Here is a 15,957-nt window from a genome sequence, read left to right as displayed (position 1 = left end):
CATTGGTGGACATTTGGGTTGATTCTATGCCTTTGCTATTGTGAATAGTGCCGCAATAAACATATGCATGCAAGTATCTTTATAATAGACTGATTTATATTCCTTTGAGGATGAGTTCATGTCCTTTGTAGTGACATGGTTGAAGCTGGAAACCATCATTCTGAGCAAACTATCGCAAGGACAGAAAACCAAACACCGCATGTTCTCACTCATAGGTAGGAATTGAACAATGAGAACACTTGGACACAGGGCGGGGAACATCACACACTGGGGCCTGTCATGGGGTGGGGGGATGGGGGAGGGATAGCATTAGGAGAAATACCTAATGTAAATGACGAGTTAATGGGTGCAGAAAACCAACATGGCACATGTATACATATGTAACAAACCTGCATGTTGTGCACATGTACCCTAGAACTTAAAGTATAATAATAATAATAAAAGAATGATTTATATTCCTCTGAGTATATACCCAGTAATGGGATTGCTGGGTCAGATGGTATTTCTAGTTCCAGGTCTTTGAGGAATCGCCACACTGTCTTCCAGGATGGTTGAACTAATTTACATTCCCACCAACAATGTAAAGGTCTTCTTATTTCTCCACAGCCTCACCAGCATCTGTTGTTTCTTGACTTTTTAATAATCTCCATCCTGACTGGCATGAGATGGTATCTCACTATGGTTTTGATTTGCATTTCTCTAATGATTAGTGATGTTGAGCTTTTTTTCATATGTTTGTTGGCCACATAATGTCTTCCTTTGAGAAGTGTCTGTTCGTATCCTTTGCTCACTTTTTAATGGGGCTGTTTGTTGTTTTTTTTTTGTAAATTTGCTTAAGTTCCTTGTAGATTCTGAATATTAGACCTTTGTCAAGTGGGTAGACTGCAAAAATTTTCTCCCATTCTGCAGGTTGTCTGTTCACTCTCATGATAGTCTCTTTTGCTGTACAGAAGCTCTTTAGTTTAATTAGATCCCATTTGTCAATTTTTGCTTTTGTTGCAATTATTTTTGATGTTTTTGTCATGAAACCTTTGCTCATGCCTATCTCCTGAATGGTGTTGCCTAGATTTTCTTCTAGGGTTCTTACAGTTTTGGGTTTTACATTGAAGTTATAATTCACCTTGAGTTAATTTTTGTATAAGATGTAAGGAAGGGGTCCAGTTTCAATTTTCTGCATATGGCTAGCCATTTCTCCCTGCACCATTTATTAAATAGGGAATCCTTTCCCCATTGGTTGTTTTTGTCAGGTTTGTGAAAGATCTGTAGATGTGTAGTCTTATTTCTGAGTTCTCTATTCTGTTCCATTGGTTTATGTGTCTGTTTTTGTACCAGTACCATGTTGTTTTAGTTACTGTAGCCTTGTAGTATAGTTTGAAGTTGGGTAGCGTGATGCCTCCAACTTTGTGCTTTTTGATTAGGATTGTCTTTGCTATTCAGGCTTTTTTGTTGTTGTTCTATATGAATTTTAAAACAGTTTTTTTCTAATTCTGTGAAGAATGTTAATGGTAGTTTAATGGGAATAGCATTGAATCTATAAAATACTTTGGACAGTATGGCCATTTTCACAATATTGATTCTTCCTATCCATGAGCATGGAATGTTTTTCCATTTGTTTGTTTTCTCTCTGATTTCCTTGAGCAGTGGTTTGTAGTCCTCCTTGAAGAGGTCCTTCACTTCCCTTGTTAGCTCTATTCCTAGGTATTTTATTCTCTTTGTAGCAATTGTGAATGGGAGTTCACTCATGATTTGGCTCACTGCTTGTCTGTTGTTGGTGTATAGGAATGCTTGTGATTTTTGCACATTGATTTTGTATCCTGAGACTTTGCCAAAGTAGCTTATCAGCTTAAGAAGCTTTTGGGCTGAGACAATGGGTTTTTCTAGATATAGAATCGTGTCATTTGCAAACAGAGACAATTTGACTTTCTCTCTTTCTATTTGAATACCCTTTATTTCTTTCTCTTGCCTGATTGAGGGCACATTTTCTAATCAACAGAAAATCCTACTATGGGCAGTAAAGACCCAGCATCCACCTACTCTCCTATCTCTGCTACTCACATCTTGATGCCCCTACACTCGGTTCAAAGCTAAGAGCATTTTCTGAATTAATTAAAAACTCAGAACATAGCTCAGGTCCAGAACTAGGGAGAAAACCATATTTTTTTTGGTTGAAAGAAACCTTAGATGTTATTTAAGGTTAGCCTATCCCTTTCATTTGACAGATAAGGAAACTGTCTATAGAGCCTCTTCTGTATTGCCTCCTACTCTCACCAGGGCAGATGCCAGGCTCTAGCCAGGGCACCACTCAGCAGTATGTGTGACCCAGCTCAGTTTCAGTGAAGAACTATTATAATTGACTAAATAACTCCTTTCCTAAAAGCAACTTTATGAAGATGAGTAAAATGAGAAAATGAAGCACCAACCAACATTTTGCAAACTTATATTATATACTTTTCACTGGTGCATGATGTTTTTGGAAGAGTTTCTGTTTTCTATGAACACTAGGCAATCTCTTTTGACTTTGGTCACTAGGCACCTGTGAAATTGAGGACATCTTGTTGCATTCATATTATTTCAATGTACATTGAATACCAGGCCTGAAAAAAAGAAAGAAGAAAAGAATGGAAGGAAAAGAGATTTGTTGAATGGCCACTTGATTGTTGTGTTTTCAACAAGTCATGGACATTACACTGGGGACTTTTGACTCACTGGTGACACAGCTTTCAGTGTGTTCTGTTGTCATTGGTAATTGATCATATTTCACTCTGAAATGAAAGATGAGACTGACAAAAAGTCTTGTTATAAAGCCCCTGGCTAAGAGGAAGGCAAGAAAGAAATACAGGTAAGCTGGTTTCCAAGAAATGAAATAAAGAACATGAGAGATCATGCTGTGGCCCAGGCTTAAAGAATTCTTCAATTCCCATCTGAGTTCTGTCAGTTACCTTGATGTTTCATGTTGGTTTTTCCTCATTATTTTACCCAGGTGACTGCTCCTGACCCTACATAGATTAGGGGATTAACTGATGATGGTGACGTGCTTGGCATTCTCCATGCAAGGAAGAAGGCTGCCCCATCCCCTATTTTGGCCCAGAGCAGATAGCTGAGCTGGAGTGTGCTTTAGTCATGACTCTCCATGGTGTATATTTTGGAAACTGAAGACCCACCTGCTGACCTGGGCCTTGAAAACCTTACAATTCCAGTCTCCATTTTGTCTGATCCCAAGGAAGATGAGACAAAAAAGCCACTACACCCCTGCCCCCGTCTGCTGCTGACCATTGCTGGGGATCTGCACTCTTCCTTCTGCCTGGAGTGAGTGGGAAGTGACCCTGGAGGAGTACGGTTTGAAGCACTGATGAGATTTCTGCAGATCTTCATCTGGGCAGTGGGGAGGGTGTTCCAAAATGTGAGAGACTCATTTAGGCAGTTAGTGAGGGTGATCCCATTCTCTCTGCTCAAAGTAGCAGGGAGGGAATGGGAAAGGCCCTTTTATGCAATACTGGATAGTGGTTCAGAGCCCACATGAAGGAAGGAACCCCACGTCCTGGTCAGAGTCCAGGTCTGCTGTTTATCAACCCTGTGATTTGAGGCAAGTACCTTAACATCTCTATGCCTCAGTTTCCTTATGTGGGAACTGGAGACTTAGGCTTGCTATGTGAAGCCCAGTTCAGAACACTTTACTCATATTTCTCCAATTAATCCTCACAACCATCCCAGTAGGTAGACACTATTATTATCCCCATTTACAGATGAGAAAACTGAGTCACAGAGCTGGGAAATGGCAGAGGCAGCATTCAAATCTAAGCAGCCTGGCTCCATTATCAATGTTCTTAGCTGCTCAGTATATTGGGGAACAATGTCACTTTCTTCATAGGGTTGTTGTGAGGATTAAATGAGTTAATCATGTTGAGTGCCTACCACAAACAGTGCCTCCCCCACTGCTTGCTGTAAGCAAGTGCTCACTAGGTGCATGCTACCTCTTGTTAAGCTATCATGTGGGGCTGGTGACAAAGACACTGAAGTGAGAGAGAGCATAGGAATAAAGATGGGACAGCAGGAAGCAGTGAGGTACATCTGAGATGACTTCGGTCTTCCTTTCCCTGGCAGTCCCCTCTTCTCTTCAAGCAGCAAGGATGATATTATTGGGGTCCAAAGGTACACAATTTTATCTCTGCATAAAATTCCATAAAGAAATTTTTTTCTCAGTTTGCATTAGGTGATCTGTGATCCCATCCCCACACGTTGGAAGCTCTGAGCACAGGCAAAAAAATCAAATTACTCAGGCCATCCTGCCCCAACAGGCTCTTCCTTTCTGTTTCAGCTTCCTAAGAAACACCCTTTTCTCCCAGGGACTGACCTGTGTTCTGCTCATGTGTTTGCTGCACAGCCCCCATGGCCAGACCCATTTTTTGCCCTGCTTTGCCCCTTGCTATGCACCAGGAGGCTGACTCTAGGAATCTCCTGCCAGCTGGCTTCCCATAGGGCTTGGTCAGCAGAAGGTACCAGCAGGAAATGCAGGAGGAAAGAGGTCAGGGCACTTCTTCCTGTCTTCACTGGTGTGTGACAAAGCCTGTGATGCTTTGCTGTTGTAGCTCCCATGGAATGAGGGGAGTTCGTTCACAACTCCTGTCCCCAGGGCTCTGGTAACTTGGTAACTCTATTTCCTCCGTTTGTCCTTTTGGCCCTAGGAGTGATCTTGGCTTCCCAGTGTTGCTGGTGTCTGGTGCCTTGTCACCCTTGTTTGCTCCTTATCCCTTTGCACAGCACTGTAAGACACACCTGATCCACACTCCATTTGTGCCATCTGGTTGAACTCAGGGCCCTGCCACAACCATGGCTGACACATTTACATGCCCAGGATCACTTTACCCATGAGGTCCAGAGGTGGAGCCATATATTTTCCATTAACTTTCATTGTAAAAGTTAATCTCACTGAAAATGTCAGATAGTACATTTTTAATATTTATTGACACTAAAATTAGAATTGATAGATGAGCATGAAAAAGAAAACAAGTATCATACATATTCACAGCACACAAAGATAACCACTATTTTACCATGTGCATTTTTTCCTGTTACAAAGAAAATGCATATACTATTATTTATTGGCTGAAATATTGTGAGCAATTTCCTTCATCAATAAATATACTTCAACATCAATACGTTTATTTCTAATACCTCATCAAAATTCTTAAAGACTACAGAGTCATATCTAAGCTTGTACCATAGTTTAATCAGTCCCCTACTAGCAAGCATTCGAGTAGGTTCCAATTTTTCCTTGTTATAAACAGTGCTGCAATAAACATCCTTGTATGATATAAAATACTTGAAAACACAATACAATCAACTTAGTCTTCCTAAACCAAATGCCACACATATACAGCAGCAGCAACAGGGTCACTCCCTCTCAAGAGGTAATAATATCTGCCTCCCCTGCCTTCCACTGATGTTGTGAGGTTCAACTGAGAAAATGTATATGTAAGTTCTTTATAAACTGTAAAGTGTATGGGGTGGTTATTATAGTATGAGCTTATTCTTTCGTAACAACCTTGTAAGACAGCAACATGGATATATCCTCAAGGCACATTGCTACTGACAATTTTGCCAGACATAAAGAATTGAAAGCTTACTTTTAGGCTTTTATATATTTATTTCTCTTTAACACAACAAAGAATTGTGTGTTAGAAAAGCAGCCTTCCTGTACAAGAGTAAACTACCAGCTGGCAGTGCATTCTATCTGTTCTGGTGCATGTCAGCTCATTACATCCCCTCGAGAGGACCACTGCAAACAATTGAAGGAATTTGAGTTGCCTAAAAGGTCCCCATGGCTCTGAAAGTCCCTCCTGTAATACTGGTTACCCCAACTCCTCAAGCAGATTAGTCATAATGACTACTTTCCATTCCTTTCCTAATAGTCTCTGCTAAAAAGCACTTTAGGTAACTCTGCTTGATTAAAAAAAATTGAGCAGCAGTTCCATTTTTTTTTTAATGGGAACTTTTATGTCAAGTATAGAAGCTGCACTGACATCTCACATGAAAACCATCCCATCACTCAGCAAGAGGCACTCCATTTTGGATGGATTCTTGATTTACTTTCTGTGAATCTAAGTTCATGGATTTTCTGCTCTTGCTAAGGCAATACTATTAAAATGTCAGAACACAGTTTCCCGGAGCAAGAGTCTTACATAGTTTTCAACTCTTAATGAGAGGCATCAGCCAAGTTTTTAAAATCTTGACTTGAATCATGCTTAATGCTATTTGTTAACTAGTGTGAAAAGGTTTCTATGTGTTAAAGTGATAACGTTCCACCAACGTAAATGATGTTCTGGGGCATGATATTCTATCTGGCTGCTTGCTTTCTATCCCTATTCGACTTTTTTACAAAAATTCAATGGAGGGGAAATAGTCCTACTTTATAATGTTAAGAAGCGTTTTTACTTTAAGTTTGCCCAAATTAAGAAAAGACACAGGGCCGGGTGCTGTGGCTTATGCCTGTAATCCCAGCACTTTGGGAGGCCGAGGCAGGTGGATCACGAGGTCAGGAGATCGAGACCATCCTGGCTAAAACAGTGAAACCCCGTCTCTACTAAAAATACAAAAATTAGCTGGGTGTGGTGGCAGGCACCTGTAAACCCAGCTATTCAGGAGGCTGAGGCAGGAGAATCACTTGAACCCGGGAGGCGAAGGCTGCAGTGAGCTGAGATAATGCCACTGCACTCCAGCCTGGGCAACAGAGCGAGACTCCGTTTCAAAAAAAAAAGGAAAGAAAAGAAAGAAAAGACACAAAGCCTCCTCTTGAACTGTTTTCTCAACTACTTGATCATCTGTGATCTGTGTCTCTTCTGGGAAGGACGGACAGGCAAAGCAGGGCCCAGTGTTCATGTGCTGAATGTAACTTGCCCTAACAGCACAAGAAGCCCAAGGGCTTGTTTTCTGTGTGAGTCAAGGAAACACCTGCTACCTTGTGAGACAAGCCCGATCCAGGGGTATTGGCAAGGAAAGGTATGCAGGCCTTGCACAGAGATACTGAAATTGCTTTTGTTTCCTTCCTTCCTAATTTTGTCTCTGTAGATGTCTCACTGTTTCCATGGGTTTATTCATTTCTATCACCACCACTACCCCAACTTTTTTTTACAGTTGTGTATTCAACCAGAGAAAATGAGTTTAAAAAAACAATTATGATAGTGAAAAAAAGAACAGATTCAAAACTGCCATATGTGAGGCCCATGGGAGTCCCTGATTAATTTTCATTTTTATCATTTAGTTCTGAGATTGGCCTGTTTCGGTAAATGTGAGAGCAAGTGTGGTTATGGACTTGATTACCTTGCAACCTTAAAAACAAATGAACCAGCTTGAGTCTTTTTCTTACCATGGTGGGTTCCTGTTAGGCAAGAACTGTAACTCCATGAGAAAGTTGTCCCAACACTGCAGGGGCAGACCTTTGTCACATAGCAACTCCCAAAATGGGAATTTGAGTGGATTTTAGAACACAGTCAGCTAACCTTGAGAACATCATGGTTGTAGGCAAAATTTTCCGTTCCTCTATTTGTCTCTCTGCTCCGTCCTTGGGTCCATATTCTCCTACACATTTTGGATGCTTGAAATACTGATTCTGAAAGAATAATCAATTAGCAAATAGTTACAAGGAGTAGGACACTCAAGGAGTCTAGTTGAAAACAAAGGACCAGCATGATAATTGTACAAAAAGTACTTGTAGAAATTCAAAAGTGGAGAAATCACTATATATTGGGAAAGATTAGGAAAAATTACATATAGAACAGCAAGGTGAGCTGAGCCTTAAGTAGGTAGGAAGGTTGGATGAGACTCAGCAGGGTAGACAGGAGAAGCCATGGCATTTGTGGAGTACAAGTCGACAGAGGCAAGGAGGTAGGTTTGGTCAGTTGGTCAGGTGTGTTAAGGAGACAGTGAGTCTGGTCAGAAAGGAGTTTTCAGGGAGTGGAAATGGCACCTAAGGGCAGCATATTGTTAGGCACCAGTTTATTGAAAGAAAACCTCCAAGTGCAGTGGCTCCCGCCTGTAATCCCAGCAATTTGGGAGGCCAAGGTGGGCAAATCACTTGAGCTCAAGAGTTTGAGACCAGCCTGGGCAACACAGCAAAACCCCGTCTCTACAAAAAGTACAAAAATTAGCCACACGTAGTGACATGCACCTGTAGTTACTTAGGGGGTTGAGGCAGGAGGATTGTTTGCACCCAGGAGGTTGAGGCTGCAGTGTGCCATGATTGTGCCACTGCACTCCAGCTTGGGTGACAAAATGAAAAAGAGAAAGAAGGAAGGAATGAAAAAGAGAAAGAAGGAAGGAAAGAAAAAGAAAAACAAACAAACAAACAAACAAAGAAACAAAGAAAGAAAGAAAGAGAGAGAAAGAGAAAAAAGAAAGAAAGCCTAGGGGATTTGGATTTCATCCTACAGGCAATAGAAAGTCACGGACATTTTTGGGCAGGAGACAGGCATGGAGGAAGAGATCTCTAAAGATGACTAATCTGATGCTAATCACCAAAACCAGTGTCAGGAGGCTCCCACACAGTCCAGCTGTGAGGCCATGAAGCCTGGGAGACTGGGATCTGTCCACTGCCAAGAACTCTGGAGGCTGCCCAGGGTCCCCTTGGGAAACACCTTGTAGAGAAAGCCTTTCCCTTTCTCTAAAAATCTCCAAATTCTAATCCCCTACTTTGCCCTTGGCAGTCTGGTCAACTATGCTGTACTAAGATGTTAAGAGTAGATTATAACTTAAAGTAGGTACAAGAGAACACAAAATTGCACAGGGGTGAGAAATATTAAGAAGCAGGCTCACTATGAGAAATAACTTTTCATAGAAGCCTTCAGAACATATCTAGTAACATCTAGTTTTCAATAGCAAGAAACAAAAAAACAATTCAAGGGTTCTGGGATGGGGGAAGTTTCACAAGATGCCATTTACTTCAAATTTTTCTTCAAGTGGTGTCATTGGGTTGTGGTTGGTGGCTATGACACCAAGAGAATGCAAGTTAACTTGGATTAAGTCTCTTTTCTGCTTTCCAAATTACATAGATTTCTCAGGGTCTTTGCCTTCCCCACATCTGGACTCCAGGAATGAGTCATTTAAGGAGGCACCCCCAGACAGGAGTTTCTGTTCTCTGCAGTTGTTCTAATGTGCACTCTGTACTTCGACTGCCTGTCAGACAAATCAGGGAAGAAAGCAGGAGTCTCTAAAGCAGTCATGCAAATTTCCCCAGGCTTACAGTCTCAAAGAAATTGGGCCTGGCCAAAATGACCTCAGGCATCCACTGAGGAGAAGAACTTGCTTCTAAGAACTTCTCTCCAGCCTTCCATGTTTCCTTCCATGACAGGCATCTGTGGGGTGACAATTAGGTGTGGTGGGTGGGCATTTCTGTGGGCTGGCAGCCTATTTTAACTTCCAACTGTGGGAGTGAGCTTTAACTCTGTGCTAAAATTAGGGAAATCCAGCAACTCCTGTGGTTATTTCAATCAGTTCCCACTTATTGAGTAGCAGCAGCACAGTTAAGTAATAACATGGTAACCTTGCCAAGACATAAATGAAATGCTGAGTGTTGCCCAGTTGGAGCTGAAATCGCTTCAATGATCTAAGCTGAGAGCCAAACCAACAAAAGGGCTGCTGGCCTCTGGGGTTGGGGGAAACTGGGGACATGGAACAGAATTCCCAGAGCAGCTCCTCGGATGCTGGGGGCAGATTTAAGGGAGTGGGCACTGATTGGCCCGGCAATCCAAACTTCACTACAGAAATGCCAATAGCCCCAGGGGCCAGAAAGGCTATTTGCTCTCCCTCCAAGAGAAGGCACGTGGGCTCTGCCAGAGGAGCCCACTGCCAGACCCAGGGCTCCTGGAAAGACCTTGGCCCCTGGTGCTTGAGTTCACACCGTGGCAATGAATGTAATCATGATCCAGAGAAGCAGCTCCTGAGCCACACTATGGAGAACATTGTTCTGATTGGCTCTGCTATGAGAGGATGGTTTTCTCTAGCTGAGAGAGACAGAGGTGCCATGCCAGCTCCCAGTTCAGATCGGCAGGTGAGGTCAAGAGAAGATCAAAAGAAGGAGAAGGGCAGAACCTTGAAAAAAGGTTCTATCCAGGATGCTTAGGGCACCAAAGGGCCAACAAGCCCTAAGTCATCCCCCTTGGGTTGGGGTTAGAGCTGGGGGAGGGACCTGTGGTGATGGAGGTCATTGATAACTGCAGATTGAGCACTCAAGTTTTCAGTTCATGCAGGACTCTTTAGCTCCCCTTCCTCACTCTTCCGACAGTCTTAGCCATTTTACTCTGATGGTTAAGTGGACCTGAGTTCCAGTCCAGTGTGCACTCCAGGAGTCAGGGCCTACACAAGGCCAGGAATGCCAGGAGACAGGATTGTTGGTGACCATCTCAGAAGTCTGCCTGCCACACGTTATGATCATTTAGCCCAGGGGTGGCCAATCTTTTGGCCACCCCTGGGCCACATTGGAAGAAGAATTTTCTTGGGCCACACATAAAATACACTAACACTAATGAAAGCTGATAAGCTAATAAAAAAAAATCACAGAAAAATCTCATTATGTTTTAAGAAAGTTTATGAATTTGTGTTGGGCCGCATTCAAAGCTGTCCTGGGTTGCCTGCAGCCTGTGGGCCACGGCTTGGCCAAGCTTGATTCAGCCTGAGAACCGAGTGAGCACCAGAGGTGAAGGAAAAAGGAAACCCGTCCACAGCACTACCTGTTTGACAGTGGCTGTCAACTCTGGCTGCACCTTAGAATTACCTAGGAGCTTTTAAAAAATACCTATATCTGGGCCCCACACCACATATTCTAATTTAACTAGTCTCAAGTGGGTGCTAGGCTTCCTCAGTGATTCCAATGAGCAGCAGGCCAGGCAAATACTGATTTCATCTTTCTAGCAAAGGTTAGGTAAGGAAGGGATTTAAGCTTTGACTAACACAAAGGATGAGCATAAACTCTGAGGGGTTTCCAGGTGGAAAGGCATGTTAAAGGTCACCAGACAGATCCCGTTCCTCCTGACCTAAGAACACCATCCCTGACACCATCACCTCCACACCATCCCCGACAAGAAGAGACACCTTGACCTCTGCACCCCCTTCTCCCCCACACACACTCGAGGCCAGGCAGTTCACAGTGGGACACAGCTGACTGCTCAAAGGTTACCTTATGTTGAGCTGATTTCAATGATCTCTTCTATTCTTATTCCTATCCTTTGAGTTTTAGTAGAAAGACATAAAGAAAATTCCACATGATGTTGTTTAAAAAAAAAAAAAATCTGAGCACCAGCTGTGTTACTGGATTGAAGGTTTGGCCCTGTTGTACTTTCAAATAACGATGATGCCTGCCCAAGTCAGAGGGACAGGTCTTAGCAGCTGTGAAGCTCATCTCCTCTCTCTGCCCCTGGAAACTCACCTGCCCTGTGTCCTAGCTTGTCTACACCACGGCATCTCTCATCTTCTAATAGTACCAGGGGGTTAAGAGCTTAATGGGTTTCCTTGACTTTTGTTTTAACAATTACCTTCACTGCCTTGCACTAAAATTGAGGCTATACAAAAAAGTCGTTTTTGTATCATTAATTAATGTTTTCATTTTACAAATTTTTTTTTTTTTGAGATGGAGTCTTGCTCTGTTGCCCAGGCTGGAGTGCAGTGGCGTGATCTCGGCTCACTGCAAGCTCTGCCTTCCAGGTTCACACCATTCTCCTGCCTCAGCCTCCTGAGTAGCTGGGACTACAGGCACCTGCCACCACGCCCAGCTAACTTTTTATATTTTTAATAGAGACGGGGTTTCACCGTGTTAGCCAGGATGGTCTCGATCTCCTGACCTCGTGATCCGCCCACCTCGGCCTCTCAAAGTGTTGGGATTACAGGCGTGAGCCACCACGCCTGGCCTTACAAATATTTTTTTAAAAAGCCTATTCTGTTTCCAGAAGTGCTAGTTTACAGGGAAGTTAATGGTGAAGCAAAGGCAGACCCAGTTCCCCCTCATGGGAGCCTTAACTATATAATCACACAAACACATGTTATACCCCACACCTGTGATCTGGGGTGTACGTCAGAGGTACCTGGTGATTTGAGGTCACATCACCCTTGCCTGAGTGTCAGGGAGGGCTTCCCTTGAAGATCTGAGGCTTTAGTGGAGATGGGGAGGGTGAGGAGGAGTTAACTCTGGGGAGGGTGGGGGCCAGAGCATCCAGACAGAGGAAGCCTTGCAGGCAGAGGCCCTGGACTGGGAGGGAACACGGGTAGGAGAAATTGAAAGGAGAGTTGTGTGACTGAGACTCAGAACAAGGGAAAGTGGGCTGACAAAGGGGCAGGAGCCATCTTAAAGTGCATTATGACCCTAAGAACAATGGGAAGACATCAAAAAGTCTTTACTAGGCAGGGGAAAATGTTTAAATGTTAGCAGTTAACTTCACATAAGGTACTTTCTCACTGGCCAATTCATACCATTATTCTGCATTTAGGTTTTAAAACATGGAAAGTTCCTTTTAAAAGCCAAAACATCCTTTTTAAATATCCAAAAGCCTCTATCATTTATTCATTCATTTGTTCATTCTACAACTATTCTTGAGCACCCACTATGCACTGGGCCCTGCCTCTCGGTCACCGCCAATATCGAGCTTACATGCGGGTGAGAGAGACAGACAAGGAACAACAGCCGCATAGCCAGGGGTCTCTCCAGGGCTCTTGGTACTCCAGTGCCTCCCTGCACCCAGCCATCCTCAAAGCAACATTGGTATGAATGAGGCTGAGACTCACAGAGAAAGACAATAGTAGACAAAACAAAGTCGTGGCTCCCTGCAGGCTGACAGCCTAGTACAGGGACCTAAGAACACATAACAGATAAATAGCTATACACACATCAGGTAGTTATAAATGCCATGAAAAATAAGACAGATAAGAGGAGTACAGAATGATGAAGGGCTTGCTATTTTATATACGATGGTCAAGAAAGTCTCTGATTAGGTGTCATTTGAGCAGAGAATGTGCTAGGAAGCTCTATGGAGGACCAGCATTCCAGGGAGATGGAATCACAAATGCAAAGATTCCGAGGTAGAAGCATGCTTGCTTTGTTCTGGGAACACAAGGAAGTCAGTGTGTCTGGAGGGGTGCACAGGGAGTGGCACGGCAAAGGGAATTGCCCCTCAGGAACAGAGGGTTATGTCAGAGGGGAGGCGCAAACCAGGTCGCATAGCACTTTCTAGGACGTAATAAAGAGTATGGATTCTATGTTGCCATGGGAAGCCAGCATCTTGCATGAGGTGGTTAAGTGCTGAGAGAAGATAAGTCAGGTTAAGGGGCTAGAGAGAGACTGGAAGGCTGGGGAGGCTATTTGAAACAAATGGGCAGAGGAGCTCTCTCTGAGGAAGTGACTTTAGGGCTGAGTCTTGAAATATCTGAAGCAGCAACCATGCAGATTTCTGGGATAAGCCAGTTCCAGATAGAGAAAATAGCACTGAAGTGGGAATAAGCATGACATATCCTGTGAAGAGCAAGAAGGTCAGCGTGGCCAGGGCACAATACCAGAGGAAGCAGGGGGAGGAGGCCAGCCCTGCGGAAGCCGTGGGACAGTACTTGGCTTTTATTCTAAATACACTGGAAAGATTTTCGAGGACTGTAAGTAGAAATGACATGGTATGTGTTTTCGTGGGATTACTCTGATTATTGCATTGGGAATAGACAATAGCAGGGAAGAAGTGGAAGCAGGGAGACCAGGTAGAACCCTGTTGCAGTGGCTAAGGCCTAAGACGGCAATGACCCGGACAGAGGTGGCTGCGAGGATTAGGTTCAGGACCTATTTAGAAAGCAGAACTGGCAATACTCACTAATAAATGGAATATGGAGGTAGAAGAAAGAGAAATCAAAGATGACTTCTGTTTTTGTTGTAGCTTGCTTGTTTGTTGAGGGAACTGGCTGAAAACCCAGTAGATTTTGGTGGCTGTTCTTGACTAAGAAGAGTGTGGAGCAAAGCCACAGAGCCATGGCCCCAGACAAGACCTGGATGAAGTGCTACAGCCTAGTGGTGCCAAGACTGGGAGGGAAACAGAACAGCACTATGAGACAGAATCCAGAAGCAAGGAGAGGAAGGAAAGGCCTTGGACCCCCTAAGGAGAAGGAGGTTGGGAGGACCTATTAGGGAAGACTTCACAGCTATGCTCCCTAGATTACTTTTGTGATCATTATAGAGTAAAACTGACTTTGTGTCTGTATGTATTTACAGGTCTATGAATTTCAGTCATTGTATAATATACATATAAAACCACTACCACAATCAGAATACGGAACAATTCCATTGCCCTAAAAAACTCCCTCATGGCATCCCTTTTTTTGTTTGCTTGTTTGTTTGTTTGTTTGTTTGTTTTTGAGATGGAGTCTCACTCTGCCACCCAGACTGGAGTGCAGTGGTGTGATCTCAGCTCACTGCAACCTCTGCCTCCCACATTCAAGCAATTCTTCTGCCTCAGTCTCCTGAGTAGCTGGGACTTCAAGCATGTGCCACCACACCTGGCTAGTTTTTGTGTTTTTAGTAGAGATGAGGTGTCTCCAATGTTGGCCAGGCTGGTCTTGAACTCCTCATCTCAAGTGATCTGCCCTCCTCAGCCTCTCAACATGCTGGCATTACAGGCGTGAGCCTGGCCCATGGTATCCCTTTGATCTGTTCTCCATTAATCATGTCTTTTTGAGGCTGCCATAGAAATTGAATCATACAGTATATAATCTTTTGAGACTGGATTCTTTTTTTTTTTTTTTTTTTTTTGAGATGGAGTCTCACTCTTTCGCCCAGGCCGGACTGCAGTGGCGCTATCTCGGCTCACTGCAAGCTCCGCCTCCCGGGTTCATGCCATTCTCCTGCCTCAGCCTCCCAAGTAGCTGTGACTACAGGCGCCTGCCACCGTACCTGGCTAATTTTTTGTATTTTTAGTAGAGACAGGGTTTCACCACGTTAGCCAGGATGGTCTCAATCTCCTGACCTCGTGATCCGCCTGCCTTGGCCTCCCAAAGTGCTGGGATTACAGGCGTGAGCCACCACACCCGGCCGAGACTGGATTCTTTCATGCATAATGCCTTTCAGAGGCCTCTGAGATTCATCCACTTGTTGCTTTTTATTGCTGAGTACATATTCCAATGTATGGATGTACCACAGTTTGTTTATCCATTCATCTGTTGAAGCACACTTACAGTATTTCCAGATTTGAGCAATTAGGAAGAGAGCTTTTGGCAGGCACGGTGACTCATGCCTATAAGGCCAAGGTGAGAGGATCAGCTGAGCCCAGGAGTTTGAGGCCAGCCTGGGCAACATGGTGAAATCCCATCTTTACAAAAAAATACAAAAATTAGCCAGGTGTGCACTTGAGCCATGGAGGTCGAGGCTGCAGTGAGTCATGACCATGACACTGCACTCCAGCCTGGGTAACAAAGTGAGAAGACTTGGCCACAAAAAAAAAAAAAAAAAAAAAAAAGCTGCTAAAAACATTCATGTGTAGGCTTTCATAAGAACTTAAGTTTTCATTTCTCTAGGGTAAACACCCAGGAGCAGGATTGCTGGGTCATATGGTAAGTGCATGTTTAACTTTGTAAGAAACTTCCAAACTGTTTTCCAGGATGGGTGCTGCATTTTGCATCCCCACCTACAACGTGTGAGAGTTTCATTTGCTCTGCATCTTCACCAGCACTTTTTGTTGTCAACATTTTTCTTTTACTTCAATAGATAGAAGTTAAAACTGCAATTAGCTATCACTGCATTTGTGGTGGCAACTTACCCTCTTAAGTTTTTAAGTGCACTACATTTGTAGTGGTAGTTAATTGTGGTTTTAATTTATATTTCCCTTATGACTAATGATATTCAACATCTACTTAAGTGTTTATTTGCCATCCTTATATCCTCATTGGTGATGTGTTCAAAACCTTTGCTCATTTTTTAGTGGGTTATCTGTTTTCTTCATGTTAAGT

The 15,957-nt window shown here is 43.4% G+C and overlaps 2 long non-coding RNA genes across 5 annotated transcripts in view; one reads left to right on the top strand and one right to left on the bottom strand.

The window, feature by feature from the left end:
- LOC100432862 (uncharacterized) overlaps positions 1-15,957 on the bottom strand; it is a 153,631-nt gene that overhangs the window by 50,909 nt on the left and 86,765 nt on the right. For all 3 annotated transcript variants that reach the window (XR_008525283.1, XR_008525285.1, XR_008525284.2), the window contains exon 2: positions 7,497-7,606. This is a non-coding gene — a long non-coding RNA (uncharacterized LOC100432862). The remainder of the gene's footprint in view (positions 1-7,496; positions 7,607-15,957) is intronic.
- The window catches only part of LOC103890642 (uncharacterized), a 50,744-nt gene continuing 47,886 nt past the window's right edge, over positions 13,100-15,957 (top strand). Inside the window, exons 1-2 of one of the 2 annotated variants that reach the window (XR_008525287.1) lie at positions 13,100-13,623; positions 15,526-15,561. This is a non-coding gene — a long non-coding RNA (uncharacterized LOC103890642). The remainder of the gene's footprint in view (positions 13,624-15,525; positions 15,562-15,957) is intronic. The other variant, XR_008525286.2, reaches the window with a different exon arrangement.

The sequence above is a fragment of the Pongo abelii genome, chromosome 4 (assembly GCF_028885655.2).
Source record: "Pongo abelii isolate AG06213 chromosome 4, NHGRI_mPonAbe1-v2.0_pri, whole genome shotgun sequence".
Classification (NCBI taxonomy): Eukaryota; Metazoa; Chordata; class Mammalia; order Primates; family Hominidae; genus Pongo; species Pongo abelii.
The sequence above is the reverse complement of the archived record's forward strand: the minus strand, read 5'-3'. Positions and strand labels throughout refer to the sequence as shown.